Raw genomic sequence first — 19,213 nt, forward strand, 5'->3', positions numbered from 1 at the left:
ACACATATAGATTGACAGTCAGGAGTGGCAGCGGCATAAATCAAGGCTCCAGGACAGCTACGTGTGTTTTTTTGGAGGGGGAAGTGTAGTGCAGTCCACAGCTGATGGATGAGAAGGGCCCAGCTTGAGTCTGAGGGATCCTCATTGTGCAGGAGTGTTTTGTTTTAGTGAGGATTTAGTGTTTTTAGTGTATAGTGAGGATCTTGTTGAAAAGATGGTGGAAAAGAGAAGGTAAGACAGTCAAGGTTGGTTGGTTGGTTTTTTTTTTAAACTGCTAGTAACTCTGTATGGTGTCAAGTAGATACTAGATTTATTGGGGAGATCACTTCATAAATTATATAAATGTACATCTGAAGCCATGCCATACCCCCAAAACTAATATAATATTGAATGCCAACTATAACTGAAAAATTAAAAAATATAAAAAATATTTTCCAGCTGGTTTCTGAAATTAAGAATGGTTTTATTTGTTGAACCCCTACAATGTGATAGACACTGCATATTGTCTTTTTAAAAATCTTTTAAAGTTTTTATTTTTTATTTATTGATTTTAGAGAGAGCGGTATGGAGGCGGGGGCGGGGGGGAGAGAAACATTGATTCGTTGTTCCACTTATTTATGCATTCATTGGTTAATACTTGTTGGGGGGACCTAAAAAAGCCTGGATGTATTTTCTGGAGGGCAGGCCCCTTGTAGTACAGGCTTCCCCTGCTAGGTGAGTGTTCTAGAAACCCATCTGTATCAGGGTGCCAGTTGGCATTATTGTGAGAGGCTGTATTCAGCTTTGGTGAATTTTTTTTGAAGACTCTTACAACACATTTACCCATTTCATGATGGCTGATTTATGAGCGCACAGGCGCACACTGTGCTGAGTGTTCAGCAGTTTTTGACCAAAAACCAGAATGACTCCTGTGTCCTACCTTCTCTGTTCACTCAGTATCACCCCGAGCAACTTCTCTTTTGTTTCCCTGGATGAAAAAAGTCCTCAAAGGGAAATGTTTTGCTGATGTGGAAGAGGTGAAACAAAAAATGGCAGAAGCACTGAGAGGCATCAAAATCGACGAGTTCAAAAACTGTTTTGAGCAGTGGAAAAAAAGTCTCTATAGGTGCATTGCATTACATGAAGAGTACTTTGAAGGTGGCTGAAGTTTAAACATGCAAGAATAAATACACAATATTTTCTAAATAAACTCCATTTTGTGGGGGGTCTCCCCTTGTATGTGTCCTGATTGGGGGTTGAACCAGAACCTTGGCATATTGGGACAGTGCTCGAACCACCTGAGTTAACAGGCCAGGGCGCTGCATATTATCTTGATAACCCCAACTCTTAGCACAGTACCTGTATCCAGTGGACATTTGGCAAATGCTTGCTGTACCTGACTGACAGTGAATGGGGTGGCAGGGCTCTACGAAGTTTATCCAGGGGGCTGGACAGAGGAAAAATGATGGAAAAGAATGGGTGTTTTCTGGTTCCTAGTAGAAATAAATCCAGCAATGTGCCTTGAAAGTGATCTAGAAAGGACTGCTTTCCACACATATCATCTAACCTTGAGAACTTTCTGGGAGCAATTCAACATTCTGACGGTGTAGACAGGCCAATCTGGCTACTTAGTGGAGACTTCTTTATCACACTGATGGGTTCTTCACTGTCCCTAAAATACACTAGGGACTCAACAGTATATGTGGGTTGGGATTCAAAAAGAATCGTACCTTTGTTGGGATATACTCTTTGAGATGCTTAGCTGGGGGAGGACAGGGTCTGGGGGCTGCAATTTAATCTGGGGATAGAAGAGTCCATGTTTAAGACATTACAGGATTTGCTGTTTCTTCCTGGAAATTGGCCTTCAGATGGGGCTATATTTGACTTGTACATTGTTTTAAGTAAATTTGAATTAAAAACAGACATTTAAAGGTTACAAGGGTTTACATTAAAAACTGATTTTGAGCTCCTCTTAGAAATCAGAGCGGAGGCCCACTTCCCCGCAGGGCAAGAGTCAGCCGCAGACGAGAAGCAGCTTCCCCGACAGAGCGCGCGGCTCCCCGGTTACCGCAGGCCCCACTGCTCCCCACCGCGCCAAGCCCCGACTGCGCCGCTCGTTTTTGTTACTGATTGGTCCTTGTTGACATTTGGGTTTGGGATTCTTATTTTAGAGTATGAGCCGAAAGGTGAGCCATTCTTGGTTTTTATTACAGTTTGTTTTTTTATTAACTAAGGAGGTAATCATAAAGATTCAATAGTTTCTCATACCTTTTCAGAGATGAGAAATCTGAGTCCATGTAGAGGTTAAATCACGTACCTCAGGTGACATGGCAGGACAGTGCTGGCTCTAGAGAGCTGAGTGTCTGTCTCCTTGGGGACCAGCAGTACAGGTTCTCATGTCCTTTTGGACTTGGCTGACAGGGAACTCAGGTCCACAGTTTCAGATCCAGTGTAGTAACTGACCTTCTGGCCTGTTTATCTCTACTCTACACTCCATCTTGCTCTATTCCTGTCTTTACTCCTTATTCTAAATTATTTTCCTCTACTCCCAGCTTTTAATTTATATTTTATAATTTTGTCATACTATTTATTGGAGTCTAATGTAAGTTCTGTGTGGGTAGTAGTGGCCTAAATACAATGTAATGAATTTTAAAAGTCCGAGAAGGGCCTGAGTCATCACAGCCAACTCCATGCTGGATGACTTGTCATAGGCTTAGACTGTGGCACTGTCCTCACCATTTGCCAGCATTTTTTTTTAGATTTTTTTCCAATAGCAATATATTTGCTTTCCTGGCCCAGACTGATGGCTTCAGCCTACAGTGACTATGATGGACCCGTCTGGTGTCAGGAGGAAGTTGAGACTGTGTCCTCAGAGAGGCCTCATGGGTGGAAGTAGGGTGGGGGCAGCTTCACTAGCGGCCTGGCATCTGGGTCTTGGTTGCACAAAGAATTCCAGGCTCTGCTGACTTTGGTTCTATCTCCTACAGTTCCACGGATGGCCATTCCTGCAGAGAACTAGGGAGAAAATTCCCAGCCAGGCGGTTCTGTCTTGTTTGATTTTGAACATGTTTCCTCACATTCCTCCTTTCACCTCACCTCACCCTACCAGTCCATGGTTTAAAAACCAAACCCCAAAATTTAAAATAGAGGGGCCATTTTTATTTATTTTGGTTGTATCAGAGTAGGGAAGGGAGCTCCAATTTTTTGAGCTTTTATTCTGTACCAGCTAATGGGCTAGATTTTTTGCTTGAACACCTGCTTCTTTTTGATTTCAGAATAACCTAGAAACGGATTGTCAGACCCTGCATGCTCTGATCCTGGCTGACTTCTCCAACCGCATCTCCCTTCCTTATTTCCTCCAGTGGCCTTCCTTAACACCCCAGTACAAGCCCAATTCTCTCTGGCCTCCCGCTCCTTACCCAGGCTGCTCTCTGAGCTGAGAAGGCTTATGCCTCCTGGTCTTTGCTTGGCTGGCTCCTTCACGCCCCTGGGTCTCAACCGACCTGAACTTTGAGGCCTGCTCAGATGCTGAGGTAGATGATTCTCGCCTAAAAACCTCCTCCTTCCTTTACAGTTCTCTTCAACCCTTTTAGTATGTTTTATACTTGATTTTTTACAAATGTGTTTCTTTCATTGTACTGTAAGTCTGTTTCTTCCATTAAAAGTTTCACGAAGGTAGAATCGTGTGTGACTTGTATTTTGTTGTATCCAAGTGTCTAGCTCAAATAGGTGTTCAGTAAAAATTTGTTGAACGAATGGACACTCGATCCCACAATTTGAATGTTATTGTTGTAATTATTACTAACAGCTACTACTTACCAGGCACTGACTGTGTGTCAGGCACTGTGTTGCCTTGTTAAAAAAAAAAATGTCTAGCATCTTATTTAATTCCACACTGATCCTAGTGAGGTGAATTGTATTATCCCCGTTTCTCAGAAGGGGGAACTTCTGAAGTTCAGGTCTTTGCTCAAGGCCACCCAATTAGTTAGTGACAGAGCTGGGATTAGCACTCAGGTTTTCTAATACCAGAGCTGTGTTCCTTCCACTCTGCCACTGTGTTCCCCTCCAGAGGACCCCTTGTGCTACCAGGACTTATGCTTGACACTTACTGAGGCACGTGAGTCCTGGGGGGAAAAAGGGCAGAAGGGAAGGGCTTGCCTGGTGGGAGGCCCCTATAGGTGTCAGGTAAGAAGGAAGGCTGAAGAGGAGGTGGGGTAAGGGATCTTGCTTGGCGGAGCTGGGCTGACAGGACAGGCTGGATGAGAGACGGGCTGTGGCTGGGTTCACATCGGTTCTCTTTGTCTGCCTGGCTGCCGTGACACAAAACCGCAGGCAGCAGACATTGATTGCTCGTACCTCTGGAGGCTGCAAGTCTGAGATCAAGGTGCCAGCACGGTCAGGTTCTGGGGAGGGCCGTCTTCCTGGCTTGCGGAGGGCTGCCTGCTTGCTGTGTCCTCACATGATTCGGAGAGAGGGACAGAGGGAGGGAAGAGGGTATCTGTTTCTTCTCACAAGGATGCAGTCCTATACAGTTAAGGTCCCACCCTTATGACCTCTCTTAACATTAATTATCTCCTAAACACCCTTTCTCCAGATACAGTCACACTGAAATTAGGGCTTCAGCATATGAAATTTTTTTTGTGGCGGGGGGAAGGCCACACAATTCGGTCCATAGCAAGTCCCCAGAGGGCTTCAGGGAGCCCAGGCTTTGGGGCCAGACAAACATACTTTTCAACCCTGCCTGGCCCTTTCCTAGTTGTTGGACCCTGCATTTTTGAGTCTTAGTTTCTTTCTCTATGAAATGAGAATACCATACTCTTCCCTGCTTGCTTCATAAGACAATTATTTTTAATTGCATTCCTTATTGTCATTATCACTATTCTTGAGCAGGCTGACTGTAACTTTTCTCTCTTTTCTCCCCGCTACTCTTGAGTTGTTTGGAAGTTATTTTTAAAACTCTTTGAAATGTCCTTTTCTGTATTTGGCAAAAGCAAAATGGAAATTGATAGCGTTGTCACCACCGACGTCTTCCTCCCTCCGGCTGTCTGGCTGGGGGAACAACTCAGGGGACACGTGGCCGTTTCTGTTGAGGGCGGCTGGTTTGCTACTGTGTGAACGGTTCCTGAGAGACCTGGTCAGTTCTCTTCTAAAGCAGTTTCTTCTTTCCTTGTTCCTCCTCTTTTCCTTTCCTGCCAATGTCAGGTCTGCTGTGTCTCAGCTGGATTCAGAAATCCAGGCAGCAGGCGTCAGACTCCAGTCTTGCCATTTCCACCTGAAAAGATGGTTTTCTTTTGACTCAGCACAACATCCAAATTCTTTGTCTTGACCACAGACCCTGTGGTCTCTTCCTGTCCCTCTTCCCTCCTTTATTCACATGGCCTTCCCTCTACTCCTCAAATGCCCCACTTTTCTTCCCAGCCCCAGGGCCTTTGCGTGGGCTCTTCTCTCTGCCTGGAACTCTATTCCCCTTTTGTCATGGTATCTCCATTTATTGACATCTCTGCTCAAGTGTCACCTTCTTCAAGGCCCTTCCCTGAACACCAGTTGAAAATAAACCCACTTTGCTATTCAGTCATAGTCAGGCATAACCTCAATTAGGACTCTGAGGGAAAAACAGGGGGCCCAGGTAAGTTTGAATTTTAGGTCAACATCAGATAATTTTCTAGTATTGTATGGGACACACTGATACTAAAAACCATTCATTGTGTATCTGGATTTCAAATGTAACTGGGTGTCCTGTATTTTATTTGCTAAGTCTGGCAGCCCTGCTCTCAAGAGATCCATGTTGAATGAATGAGTATGAAGCACTTGGCACAGAGCCTGGTGCGCAGTGGTGCTACATGCACGTTAGCTATCATCTTCCTCTTCCTCCTCAGCCAGTCACTTCTTGGAACCACACAGTCTCCCTGTGTCCTTTCCCTTCTTTGGAGACAGACGAGAAAATGATTTCAACAAGAGAAACATCACCTGGCTCCTTAGAACAGCAGAAAATATTCCTGCCGCAGCTTTTGAATCCGATTGCAGTGGTGTTTGGCAGGGAAATGCAGTGAGTTATCACAGAACGTTCCCTCCAGCTCTGGGTCATGCAAATATTTATTGCGAGTGTTAAATAATAAATGGAACGGCCTGCCCAATGCTAAATCTGTCATGTTTGGTTTCAGCCAGGAGTTGTGACGGCTCCAGAATTGCTGCCCATTCCGCTGCCTCCGCCTGCCCTCCAGAGGGGCAAGGCAAACAGCCCAGTTCTCCAGGGCGGAATCAGCAGGCTGGTTAGACACCTGGAAGCTTGAGGGGCGGCGGGCGATGCTCAGCCAGGCATGGAAATTGGCAGGTAAGACCAGGCTGCAGCCCTGGAACCCAAGCTGATGAGACACTGGGCAGGCCCGGACCCGCGTAGTCACGCTGCCACCACATTTCTCCAGGGGCACCGCCTTATTGTCCACGTCTTGAGTTATCTTGCAGTATTTCCCTTAATGATCATGTCAGTTTCACTCTGGCTGACTGGCCAGAGCTGGTCAGATTTTGAAAGTGAAGTTAACATTCTACTTCCTTTTCCAGGCTGACTGGTGGGAGATGAGAGAGGAATGAGACCGTATGTGGCAGATACTGAGAGACAATAATGTTTATGGGGTCCCTAATGTGTAGAACTCAAACATGTGGGTTCTTGGGCCGGTCAGATCTGAGTTGGAATCCTGCCTCTGCATTTACAAATTATATGACCTTGGACAAGCCACTTGACCTGCAGGGCCTCAGTGTCTTGAGCTGTAAGGTGGGGGAAATAGGTGGTCCCATCCCCTACGGTTGTTGTGAAGATTAACTGAGATCATATAGGTAAAGGTTTTAGCACAGTGTCTAACACCTCGTGAGTGTTCATGATATGATAGCTCTAATGGTTAATAATGGTCCAGAGATGTAATGATCTTGCCCACATCTACATCTGGGGCCACCCTGGCCAACTGCACAGGTGCAAGTCACATCCTGGAGGATGGGGTGAATAGTGTTCTGGGCACACAGTTACTGGGTGGTGAAATTAAGGCTTCAATCTAGAATTTTATGGCTCTCAAAATAATGCTTTCTTCTACTCCAGATCAACCTTACCTTCTGTAGGAACATGGCAAGTGGGAAGTATGGCCCATATACCTCCCCCAAACCCTCACAGTGAGAAGTGGAGTGGGAACCTAGCTGGAATGAGGCTCTGCAGAGTAAGGATACTTCATAGGGTGTGCTTGGCTTTGAATCACTGAGAACTCAACTGGAAGAGGCTTGGCCAATAATGGCACTTACAGAAGTGCCATTGTGTTTTACAGAAGATGGCCCTGTGGTTAGTCTGTTCAATGGCTTAGTTCTGTAATAGCAAATCAGTTTCTTTCCACCTGTCTGCTCTTTTTGCCATTTGTAGCCCATAGCTCTTATCCTCAGCGGTGCCCCTCATGGTCTTAAGATATGCAGAAAGAGGAGATGAGAGCCTAGCCCTCTACCTTTCCCTTTTTATAAGCACTTCCCCAGAAGCCCCCTCTGATTTCCCCTTGAATTTCATTGGTCATAACTGTATTGCATGCCCTTTTCTAAGCCAATCATTGGCAAGGAAAATGAAATTGCTATCATTGGCCTAGACCTTTGGTTTGCAAAGTGTGGTCCCCAGATCAGCATCATCAGCATCACCTGGGGACTTGATATAAACTAAATTCTTGGACCCTACCCTAGACCTACTAAATCAGAAACTCTGGGGTAGGGCTCACAATCTATTTTTTAAAGCACCACAAATAAGTTTACTTAAAATTAGCTCAGTTATATATTTTTAAAATGTTTCAGAACCTCTCCCCACCAACATCCATAAACTAGAATAGGTTCATATGGAACCTGCAGCCTGCAGTCCAACCTAGGAGAATCTCTTGTCACTGAGAGACAGTCACAAACAAAACATATCTCTTGCTTGGATGAGAAGGAGTGATTCACTTTTAAAAGAGCTTCGTAAAACATCTATGGTAATATCGGAAGAGTTCCAGTGCTTCAGCTGAATACAATTCTCCATTATTCTTTTCTTGATTTAATTTCTGTAGCTCACAAAAACTTCAATCTTGTTGAGCTCAGATCAAAAGGATACCTGAGATTTCACAAACTTGTAAAGACTTAACAGCAGCCTTTTTGCTTCTCGTGTTGTTACTGCAACAGTAAAGTTAGCATCCAGAAGTAGGCCTATCCAATCCATAATCTGGTTTAGGCTTGGAGGGTGTAGTCCAGGAAGAGCCATAGTAGCATGTTTACTACACTACAAATAAAGGAGATACAAATACTGGAGAAATATACTGATATGTTGTGCGGGGATGTCTTTCCAGTGAGGCAGAAGAAACGTTTCACTATATGCTGAACCAAGAATTGCATTTAGTAGCCCTGCTCTTTTTGATATTACAGGGCAGGAGGTAGTTTCCTCTGTTGTGTCCTGAGGCTTTTTGTTGAATGCTTTATCACAGTTATCACAGTTTGCTTCTTTAGGATTGAAGCCATTTTGAAGAAATTCAGTTTGCTCTTCCATTTTCTCATCTTGCACAGCATCACTGTAGTAAGAAACTGACTCCGTATTGACATCTGTTTCTTGAAGACTGTCGTCACCAATGCCCAGGAACATTTTTAAGCAAGCCCAGGTGACTGCCTCAAGAATGCCAGCGAACTTCTGTAGACAGAGTTATAACATCTGTACATCTGTCTTTTCTGAGGCAACCTCCGTTAAGCCAGGGCACAAGCTGTAAGAAAGCACATGCGTTTGGATAAGCTGCATTAGAGAGTTCCGGGGATAAAATGATGTTTCTGTTTTGCATCTTCCCAGAAGTCCTATTAGTATGTCCCTAATAATCATATGAAAGGCAGGTATCTGCTTAATAGCCAAAAATTTATGTAGTTCTACTTCAGTGTGTTTTCTGAATCTTTCTTTATGGTTGATAAAAGTTGTTTGGATGCTGGAACCTCTGACTGTACACTTGCTTCAATTTTTCTTCTTAAAATTCTCTTTGACAGCTCTGAGTTCTGGGGTTCACGTCCATATCCCTGCGAGGTTTCCCAGTTTATAAAATGAGGCACGACGTGACTGCCTGGATCTTGACTGTGCTTGAGTTTTCCAAGAGTGCCTGCTAATGATGACCCTTCACAATGGTATGGAATCACAGTTAGAAATTTTCCATGTAGCCCTAGCTGGTGTGGCTCAGTTGGTTGGGCATCATCCTGCAAACCAAAAGGTCGCATGTTTGATTCCTAGTCAGGGCACAAGCCTAGGTTGTGGGTTTGGGGCACCTATGAAAAGGCAAGCAATCAGTGTTTCTCTCGCACATTGATATTTCTCTTCCTCTTACTTCATCCTCTCTTACCCTCTCTCTAAAATCAATAAGCATGTCCTTGGGTGAGGATTTAAAAAAGAAAGAAAGAAATTTTCCATGTAGCATAAATAAATTTCCCCCATAATACCAGAGTTGATCACTGGTCCCTTGTGATAATTCTTTTGAAATCTGTAGTGTTTGAAATTTTGTGTTCTATATGGAGAGGCATTACTTAGAGGCTGGCAGTGTTGGTCCCAAGACTGCTCTGCGATCTTGATTCAGGACAGTGAGTGCAACGCCATTTTGAGCATTTCCAGACACTACAGGCTTGAGCAACAGAGATCTAACTACTCTCTGATTTTGATTTTTTCCTGGGTCACTTGGAGTATTGGTATCAAGGTTTCATATACACATCCATCAGAGCTTAATGACATCAAAGAGATGAATTTCTGATCCACAGATGCAGTTAAACTCTGTAGAACAGATTTTTCTTCTTGCCCAAGCGGAGTATGTATTTGCTTATGACACATGAGTTAAACATTTGCACATAAGCAAAGTAATGTCCATGTTTTTCAGAGATAAAGATGAAAACAGGATGTTTAGATGCCATGAAAACCTTTGTCTGCTTAATCGCTTCTTCATCAGAGATAACAGTTTCAGTTTTCTGCTGGGGCTCTGCAGGCAAGGCCTCTAAACCACGAGCATCCAAACCACAAGCAGCCCCTTCCCTGAATGGCACCAAGGGTTCTGTCCCTTGTATTGAATGTATCCTCTATACCTCAGGTGGCAAGGTAGCTTTAAGTACTTTATCCAGGTTCACCTCTTCATCATTCCATAATCTCAAAACCCTGTTGTTGTGTACAACAGCATACTCTTCAGGTTGAAAGTTGTGCGAAGCGGGACATGTCACGATTTGACCTTGTTTCACCGACGAGCTAGCTCCAGGGTTTCCGATCAGAAACCTAGTAAACTTAAGACAACATTCAATATTCAAAAAGTCAATTTCTGATTACAAAGAAAATTAAATTTACAATTAAAATGATAGTATTCAACAAACTCCCTAAATTAAAAAAATAAGTAGTCACAGAAAGGCATCCTGTATGATTCTGCTTACAGCAGAGTGGCGGCTGCTGGGGCTGGGGGAGGGGGAGTCACTGTTCAATGCGTTCAAAGCTTCAGTTTTGCGAGATGAAAAGATTTCTGGAGATGGATGGTGGCAATGGCTGCCCAGCAAGGCGAATGAACTCAATATCCTGAACTATAGGCCTTAAAAAGATGGTTCAGATAGTAAATGTTATGTTATGTGTATTTTACCACAATTAAAAATACGAAAAACTTAATAAAATAGTTAAAATGAAAATATTAACAATAGTACATTTTAAAAAGTGATTCCATTGTGCCTTTGAACAGGCGCATGGGAAATTAAGTAGGAACAGCTGGGATCATGTCAGTCCCAACCGGCCACTGTATTCCTGTGCAGGAATTGCAAAATTTAAGGCCCCTTGACAGCTCAGGTAAAAAGCAACAGTGTCATCAGAAGAGTCAAAACAAGCAAACAGTATAGGGAACTATTTGCAGCCTGTTCCCAAAACTTCCGAAGAGATGATCTAGCTTCTTAAAGACATGGAAAACGTTATTCAGTGTCCCAGGAAAAAACAATTACTTTCTATTGGACCATTGACAGTAAAATTGCTTAAAAGGTGTGCCTTCAGGTTTTAGAATGGAAGGAGGGTGGGCGTATAGGTTTTCCTGGAACTCAACTCTAGGATTTGCAGCCCGTACTTAGTTAGCAACAGATTATTCACAATCTGGATTCCCATCAGGATTCACAAAACAATTCACAGAAACTTTTCCCCCAGGCAAGAAGCGTATGGACACAGGGATAAACCAGTTTCCGCTGTGTCGACCATCCTCTCCTGCCCAACCAATCTCATCAAGACCCTTCCGTGGGTGGCTGGGGTGACAGAGACCCTAGCAGGGGAGCTTACTTAGGAAGGCCATCTCCGGGAGATTTGAAGCAAATGTTCAGGTTTCCTTTCCTTTCAGAGTCTCTTCCTTGTGCACTGAGATGTGCTGCCGCCTGCAGCTTGGAAATATTCCTCTCTCTCCAGGAAAACAACCACGTTACATTCTAGATAGACTTCATTCAGCGATTGATCCGGAGAAGCCAAGCTGGCTTTCTGCTTGGCTTTTTCAGTACAAGATCACTCCATGATCTTTTACTGAAGCTGTGAGAAACCCAATGGGAGAGATAACAGCGAGGGTCCTTCGATCCTAGCCCCCTCACCTCATAGAGGATGACGGTCCTGCCGCTCTCTGCTACTAAAAACTGGTCTGCTTTGTCACTCTGCTCCATGCCTAGAAGTCTGTCAGGCCCGGCGCCCAGGGGTACTGCGGACAATGCTATTTCCTCCTCCAGGGCGGCTGTGTTAGGCAAAACTACGGGCCTCCAGCGTACCCCGGGTAGGCTTCCGCATTCTCTCTCCACAATCCATGTTTGAATAAGGCTTCCAGGTGATTCTGATGGACACTAGCCCAGGGATCCTGACCTGCAAAGAGCCCAATAGTAAGTATTCCAGCCTTGCAGTCACGCAGCTTCTGTAGAAACTACTTAACTCTGCTGTTGTAGTGTGGAAGCAGCCACAGGTAATATGTAAATGAATGGGTCTATTTAAGCACAGAGATTTGAAAATCATTTAATTTTTACATGTTAGGAAATATTATTATAATTTTGGTGTTTTTCTAACCACTTAAAAACATAAAAGCCATTTTCAGCTCCTGGGCCATGTAAAACCAGGAGGTGGTCTGGGTTTAGCTAGCACTGTGGTTTGCCAGTCTTGGCTAAGACTGATCAAGATTTACCCCTGAAACTGGGAAGGGCTCGGCTTCCCTTAAAACAGAGAGCTCCCCAGTTCCTTAAAAAAACATCGAGATCTGGTTTACAAGGAAGAAGGGGCACATTACTATTGTCTCTTCACTTGCAGCATTTGTCACAGCAAGACCCCAAATGCTGGTCAGCAGAACCATTCTTGCCAAGAATCAACTTACTCAGTGCCTGGCTTTTAGAGTCTATACTCAGTTTTATTCCTTAGGCAGCTTTTTCATTTTTCCACTGAAGACAGTCTTCATTGTCCTGAAAAGACTTGACGTAATCTGTTCTTATACCTGAAACTCCAGCTAATAATTCCAGGTGGCATCAGAGCCCGGGAAGGTAACAGTACCTGGGTCCAGGACAGTGCTTTAAGCTCCCTGCACGTTCTTTGTGATCTGCTACGGTGGAGTTCCCAACTGCTGTTTTGTAGATGAGGCAGCTGAGCGACAGAGTATCAAAAAAGGTTAGAGGCACATTGTCTGGAGCTGCAGTGAGGCTTCTCAGTTCTGTGATTTTTCTGCCACTTCTCTGGGCTATTCCCTGGAGGATCGACAGTCCTGTGGTCTGGCTGCTGACCTCCCTCTTTCCTTAGTGAAAGATAATAATAAAAATCCTGATGATGACAGCAGTAAAAAACACATACCACGCGAATGAGTGTTTACTGTCTTCCAGACACCATCCTAAGCACTTTGTATACATTATTTCCTTGAACTAATATCCACATATTATAGGTGATGAAACTGAGGCACTGAGAGGTGAAGTAACCCAAAGCCCCTCTAGTGATTGGGTGGCTGACTCAAGTTTTGAACACAAGCAGTTGGGCTTCAGAGCCCAAGCTCGGTTAATTACTAGGAGGAATCCCAATACTAAAATAGAATTGAAATAACTATATAGCAAACTTTAGCTCTGCCATTCTTACCCTACCCCCTGCCAGAAGCCTTTTCAACATAAATATAATGGTTATGTTTCGCTTTTGTCCCTTTTTGCCTGGCTAACTGAGGTCTAGTACTGTGTGAAAGAAACATACCTCTAAATTTGAGAACCAACTCTAGCCTTCTATAAATAAGGTGATCGTTAGAAAAGGGGAATACTTTGTTGTTTTCCTCTCTCATGTGGAGAATAGACAACTGAAGTTTCCGCAGTTTGACATGAGCTGGGCTGAATTGTATCTTTCCAGGATTCACGTGTTGAAGCCCTAAACCCCCCAGTGGGAGGGTATTTGAGGACAGGGCTTTTGGCAGGTGATTAGGTTTAGATGAGGTCATGAAGGTGGGGCCCCTATGGTGGGACTAGTGCCCTCATAAGAGACTTCTGGTCCTCTCTCTCTCTTCCATGTAAGGACACAGCAAGACGGTGGCTGCAAGATGGTGGCTGCAAGCCAGGAAGAGCGCTCTCCCCAGAACCAGCCAGGCTGGCATCCTGATCTCGGATTGCCGGCCTTCAGAACTGTGAGACGGTAAATCTCGGTTGTTTAAGCCACTCACTCTATGCTATTTTGTTATGGCAGCCCAAGACGACAAAGAGCATGAGGGCCTGTGTCAGGCCTGTCAGGGATATCAGGTTGCTGGGAATGAAGATTGAAAGGTGAAAGTTTAAAAGCTTCTCATTTTGGTGCTCTCCACCCAGCGTCACTACCAGTCCCTTGTGGGTGCACGTTGTGTAGAGTAGAGAGGGGTTGGAATTCATAGGAAGGGCCTTGGCAATTTGTAGTGAAGACAGCATCATAGATAATAACTGTCTTTCTAGAACTTACTGTATTTGAGGCATGAAGCTACAGGAAACCATGGCTTAAGCAAATAGGGGGCATTTTTCTTCAATACAAATTGTCTGGAAGTGGTGGCTTGGGGGTTGTTTTTGTGGCTCTGCTTCACATTCCTGGGACTCCCCGGCCTTCCTATCAAGCTGGTCTCAGGCTGCCTGCTGTGGCTCTAACCTTGTCTGATAGGGTCCAAAGGCAGGATTGGGAGGTGATGGGGCATATGGGAGTTCAGGTAGTTATCCAAATTTCTCCAAAATGTAGCAGCTGAAAATAACAGATGTTCACTACCTGTGGCCAGGCATTCCGGTGTCCCAGCTGGGTGGTTCTGGCTCAGGGTGTCTCGTGAGGTTTCAGTCAAGATGTTGGCCGGGGTTGCAGGCCTCCAAAGGCTTGTCCGGGGCCGGAGGATCCGCTCCAAGGTGGATCTCACGCACAGCTGGCCAGCTGATGTTGTCAGCTGGAGGCCTCTTCTCCGCGTGGGCTGCTTTAGTGTCCTCACAACACGTCTGTCATGTCCCCCAGGGTGAACGATCTGAGAGAGCACAGGGAGGAAGCCACAACGCCTTTCACGTTCTAATCAGAAGTCACACATTTTCACTTCTGCTATATCCTAATCACTGCAAGTGAGTCACTCAATTTCATTCACACTCAAGGGGAGGGGAATTAGGCTTCACATTTTGATGGGAGGAGTATTGAAGAATTTGTACACAAATTTTAAAATCACCACACTCTGTATCAACCTCTTCTTTTTTCTTATCAGAGAGGAAGATCTTTTCCAGAGGGCTCCCTTAGCTATCCCTTACATCTCATTGGCTAAATCTGGATCATGTCCTCCCCGCAGCCAAGGTACTGAGTCACTTTCCTGAGATCAGAATCCTTGGACAGAACTGGGTCTCTGTTAGCAAGAAGATTGGGGTGGGGGAGGATGGCCTTTGGCTTTTGGGTGGTTATTGACAATGTCTGCCATAGTACTGTACATATTTGATCTTTAGTTCTAACAACCTTGTAAAAGTATGATTATTACACATAATTTGCAAATAGGGAAACTGTGGTTCTAGGAAGTAAGTGATTCCCTCAGGGTCACACAGCAAATAAGGTGGGAGAACCCAAACCCATTTAGCTCTTTCCACTATGTGGCCTCCCCCATCATAACTGGTTCTTTAACTATGGGGAGGAGGGGGTAGACTTGGAACCCCAGGGGACAATTGGTAATATTTGTAGATATTTTTGATTGTCACAACGGAGTGGAGGGTACTTCTGGCATCTACTGGGGGGAGTCCAAGGGTGCTGCTAAACATCCCGTGATGCATAAGACAGCCCCCTACAGCAAAGAATTATTTGACCCCAAATTTCAATAGCATTAAGGTGTTAAGACTGAGAATGCCTGTATTAGAATAAGTTCTTTGAGGTCAAGGATCATGCTGTCTTAGTCACTTCTGAGTCTATGCTCGGCTTGGTCCTGACACATTGAAATTGTCCTACCACATTGTAAGACTCAATAAATACTGACTGAGTAAATGAACAAACTTGCTACACTGAATTCCAGAATCAAGGAGTCATAGACTTGGAGAGCTGTGAATTGTGGGGTGAGGAGTCAATGATACACTCCCTCGTCTCCCAATGGACCCCACCAAGTCTCCAGCTTCCTTTGGTTTCAGGAAAACTGGGGGAGACATTGGTCCAACACAGTCTATGCTCCCCACTTGCAAAAGGGGGCTAATTGATGGATGGTGGTCAAGGCTGGTCACCTGTTTATCTCTGAGATCATGGAAATAGAGGGACCAAATAAACACATAAAGAAACACTTCTCTGAACCTACCCATTTTTAAATGGACTATCTACCAAGGAAGAAACAATAATATCTCACCACCCTCCAGTTCCTTGCTCTGCTCTTTGTAGGCAGTTGCTGCTGCTTCAGGGCAAAGATAATGAAAGTTCTTTCTTGTATAAAACTCCTGTTCCCAGGAGACAGAGCCCCAGCATCAGCCAAAGTAGAAGACCTGGGCTCTGGGAGCCTGAATCAGAGGCCCAAGGTGTCCACGCAAGCTCATCTCTTATAATTGACATTTCAGTGCCTGCTGGCTTCTTCATTGGATGTTTTGGTATCATGTCAGACTATGAGAAAAAGCAATAGTCTGTAATAGCTAGGTAAGGACAGTTTTTTTTTTCTAGAGGTCAATTTTTGCAGTAAAGAAAGAGCCTTGAATTTACTCCAAATGTGTTCCTGGGTTGGCACCACCAACAAAATATACATCATATCTTCATAAACACTCAGGAGTTATTGTCTTCATTTTACAGTTGAAATTGAGGCCCAGAGAGGGTAAGTGGCTTGCGCAAGAGTCCATAGGCAATAAGTGGTAGAGCATGGATTTGAACCTAGGGATCTCTGTGCAACCCCCAGACCCTACAGCCTCTGTTTGCAAGGCTGTCTGTCTCTAAAGCACACACTGTATTCTCTGTGCCATGCTCTGGTGGTTGCTTGGACCCTTTCTTCTAAGTCTTGGCTACTGCCAGAGACTAAATGTTTGTGCCCCCAAATTCGTACGTTGAAATCCTAACCCCCAATGTGATGGTACTTGGAGGTGTGGCTTTTGGGAAGTGATTAGGTCATGAGGGTGGAATTGCTTTAAACATCCATGTCCAAGAACAGAATTCTCAGAACAATGCAAACTGAATATGAGCAATAAATCCTCGTTGTGAGGAGGCAGTCAAAACCAGCTTTTGTGTTATCTTTATTCTCAACCTTTGACCCTACCATCTTCATTTGAACAGAACTGCTTTTATCTGAGAGAAGTTCTGGCATGGTATTTGCTCAAAAAGAAAGGAAATTTCAGACTGAGGGCTAGTCTGGAAGCCTTGTCCTCTCTTTAGCGCATGTTCTGAGAAAAGTCACCAAATTGTTGAGTTAATAATGTGATGGAGGTGTTTGCTGATGCTATGTGGGTAATCATATTGCAATATATAAGTGTATCAAATCAACCCATTGTATACCTTAAACCTATAAAAACAATGTTTTATGCCAATTTTAAATTGATTATAAACATTACATTTGACTAAGGAGGAAAAGAGTTAAATAAGGTGACATTGAAGGCAGGTTTGGGGTTCTCCTAAGAAATGCATGTCTCCCAGAGACATACTGCCTCACCTTGCAAATCTAGTCAACTAAACAAAAGTGGTCAAAGCTCCATGGCTGCAGAGCTAGGTTTTGTTTTCCTTGTGAACTACTCGGAAAGATTGGGGGCAGGTCAAGTAACTTATTTTCTTGAAACAGGTTACCAACACAAAACATATGAATGACAATAAACATGTATTTTCACATTGGTCTCCTCACCCCTGCTTTCTCTTTAGTGCCCTTTCCTTGGCCTCTGCTCGTGGGCTCTGTGGGGGCTCTCCTCATGCTTGCTTTTGCTAATGGGAGACACGGATGGAAGAGAGCTGGCCTGTGGCTCCTCGTGTCCCCATCACGGTTTCTTTCCTGTGTTCTGGGACATCTGAAATCTTGTGACCAGCTGCCAGGGAAGCCCAGTTTTGCCCTGCTGAGGGTCTGATTTGTGGAACAGGCTGAAATGAGACAGAGCTCTTGGGATCCATGTGGGTGGGGTTCTGGCACCCTGTGCTGCTGGCAGTGCCATCTGGCTACCCTGAAGGGGACCAAGGGGTGTGGCCCCCATCTTGATAATGTCTGAAGAAAGAGCTGGCAGACGGCTGGGAGGCTGTGGGGTTGCTTGTTGCTGGGGACAGGAGCAGGTACCGAGTGTGCTGGGGAGGCGTGGCCAGCTGCTCCCAGGGCTCTTGGCAACTCTGCCAGAGGGCTGTTTCCAGACAGGCTCTGTCTGGTCCATCCTCCTCTTCCCTCACCATCCCCTCGCTGCTCCTCTGTGGCCTGAGACTTTCCCACCAGGCTAATGTAAGGACGTGGTGTTGAACAAAGTGTAGATCAGCTCTGTGCACAGGAATGGGCTGAGCATTACTGAGAATAAAAAGCAGCCTGTCTGAGTCTGCTTAGTCTGCCATAACAGAATGCCACAGTCTAGACAGGTGGTCTAAACAACAGGCATTGACTTCTCATAGTCTGGAGGCTGGAAGTCCAAGGCTAGGGTGCCAGCCAATTTCATTTCTGGTGAGGCCTCTCTTCCTGGCTTGCAGATGGATTTCTTCTTCCTGTGCCCTCACATGGCTGAGACCTCTCTCTCCACCTTCTTATAAGGTCATGAATCCTGTCATGCCCTCATTTACCCTAATCTCCAATAGCCCCATTGCCAAATAATCAATTTTGCGGAGGAGGCACATTCAGTCCATAACACAGCTCCTTACCACAGCTCCTTATCTCATCGCTTCCCCATGTGCATGGAGCTGCCAGTCTTGCCTGGAGGCTTAGTACCTTGATAAGACATGAGGGGAACCTTCTAAAATATATACCCAGAAAGTATGGGCCCTGCAGAGGTCATTTTATCCAGGTTTGGGACCTCAGTCTGTTGAAACCAGAGGCCAAGTTCAGGGAGGGAGGCAGGAATCTGCCAGGCCATCAGGGGAGAGGCTGGACTCTTCTCCTTGTGGAGCCTTGAGGAATGAGAGGGCTTGGAGGCACAAGGAAGGGGCATTGTGGGCAAGAAGCACCCAAGTAAAGACCTGCAATGGCCATGGGGTGAGGGGTGTAGAAGCTGGTTTGGATGAAGATACGGTGAGTCAAAAAGTGATCCATTGTGCAGGGACAAGCCTTTGAATACTTTACTGTACCTGGCTTGTCCTTTCTGCTGAGCACAGAAGTTGGTACACCTTCTCTCCATCCTGATGGATAAAGAGCAGAGGAAGAAACCCAGAGGCCAGCGTTTGAATTCTGGCTCTGTCTCTTCTTCAGCGACATGACTTGGAGCAAACCACTGAGTTATTGGAGCCTCAGGTTCCCCATTTGTAAAATGGAGGAAATGACCATTATGCCTCCTGTGGCCCTCGTGAGCGTCTTAGGTGATGATGGATGAGAAAGTGTCTGGTAGTGAGTAAAGACATTCAGCCATATCTTCTGAGCATCTATTATGTGGTCCAGTACCAGTTGCTGGGATCCACAGAAGAGACTTGGGTGGGCTGGTGGCTCCCGGCTGGAGCTTTAGGCCTCCACTGCCACTTGCCTGCCCTTGCTTGGCCAAGTCATTTTGTGGTCCATTTGCCTCTTTGTGGCATCTGCTGATTCTTGCATGATTAGTACTATTTTGTGGGTGCTGTACTCTCCCTGTTGAGGCCATGGGAGACTTTGATGGGTCCCACCCTCCTTCAGGCTGTCCCATTGGCATGGGAGAA

At 45.1% G+C, this 19,213-nt stretch overlaps 1 pseudogene; it reads right to left on the bottom strand.

The window, feature by feature from the left end:
* Positions 1-7,937: 7,937 nt before the first annotated feature.
* Positions 7,938-17,315, bottom strand: LOC129083306 (nucleolar protein 11-like; annotated as a pseudogene).
* Positions 17,316-19,213: the final 1,898 nt, after the last annotated feature.

This window comes from Pteronotus mesoamericanus, unplaced genomic scaffold, assembly GCF_021234165.1.
Source record: "Pteronotus mesoamericanus isolate MK-2021 breed Mesoamerican mustached bat unplaced genomic scaffold, CSHL_Meso_final scaffold_167, whole genome shotgun sequence".
Lineage (NCBI taxonomy): Eukaryota > Metazoa > Chordata > Mammalia > Chiroptera > Mormoopidae > Pteronotus > Pteronotus mesoamericanus.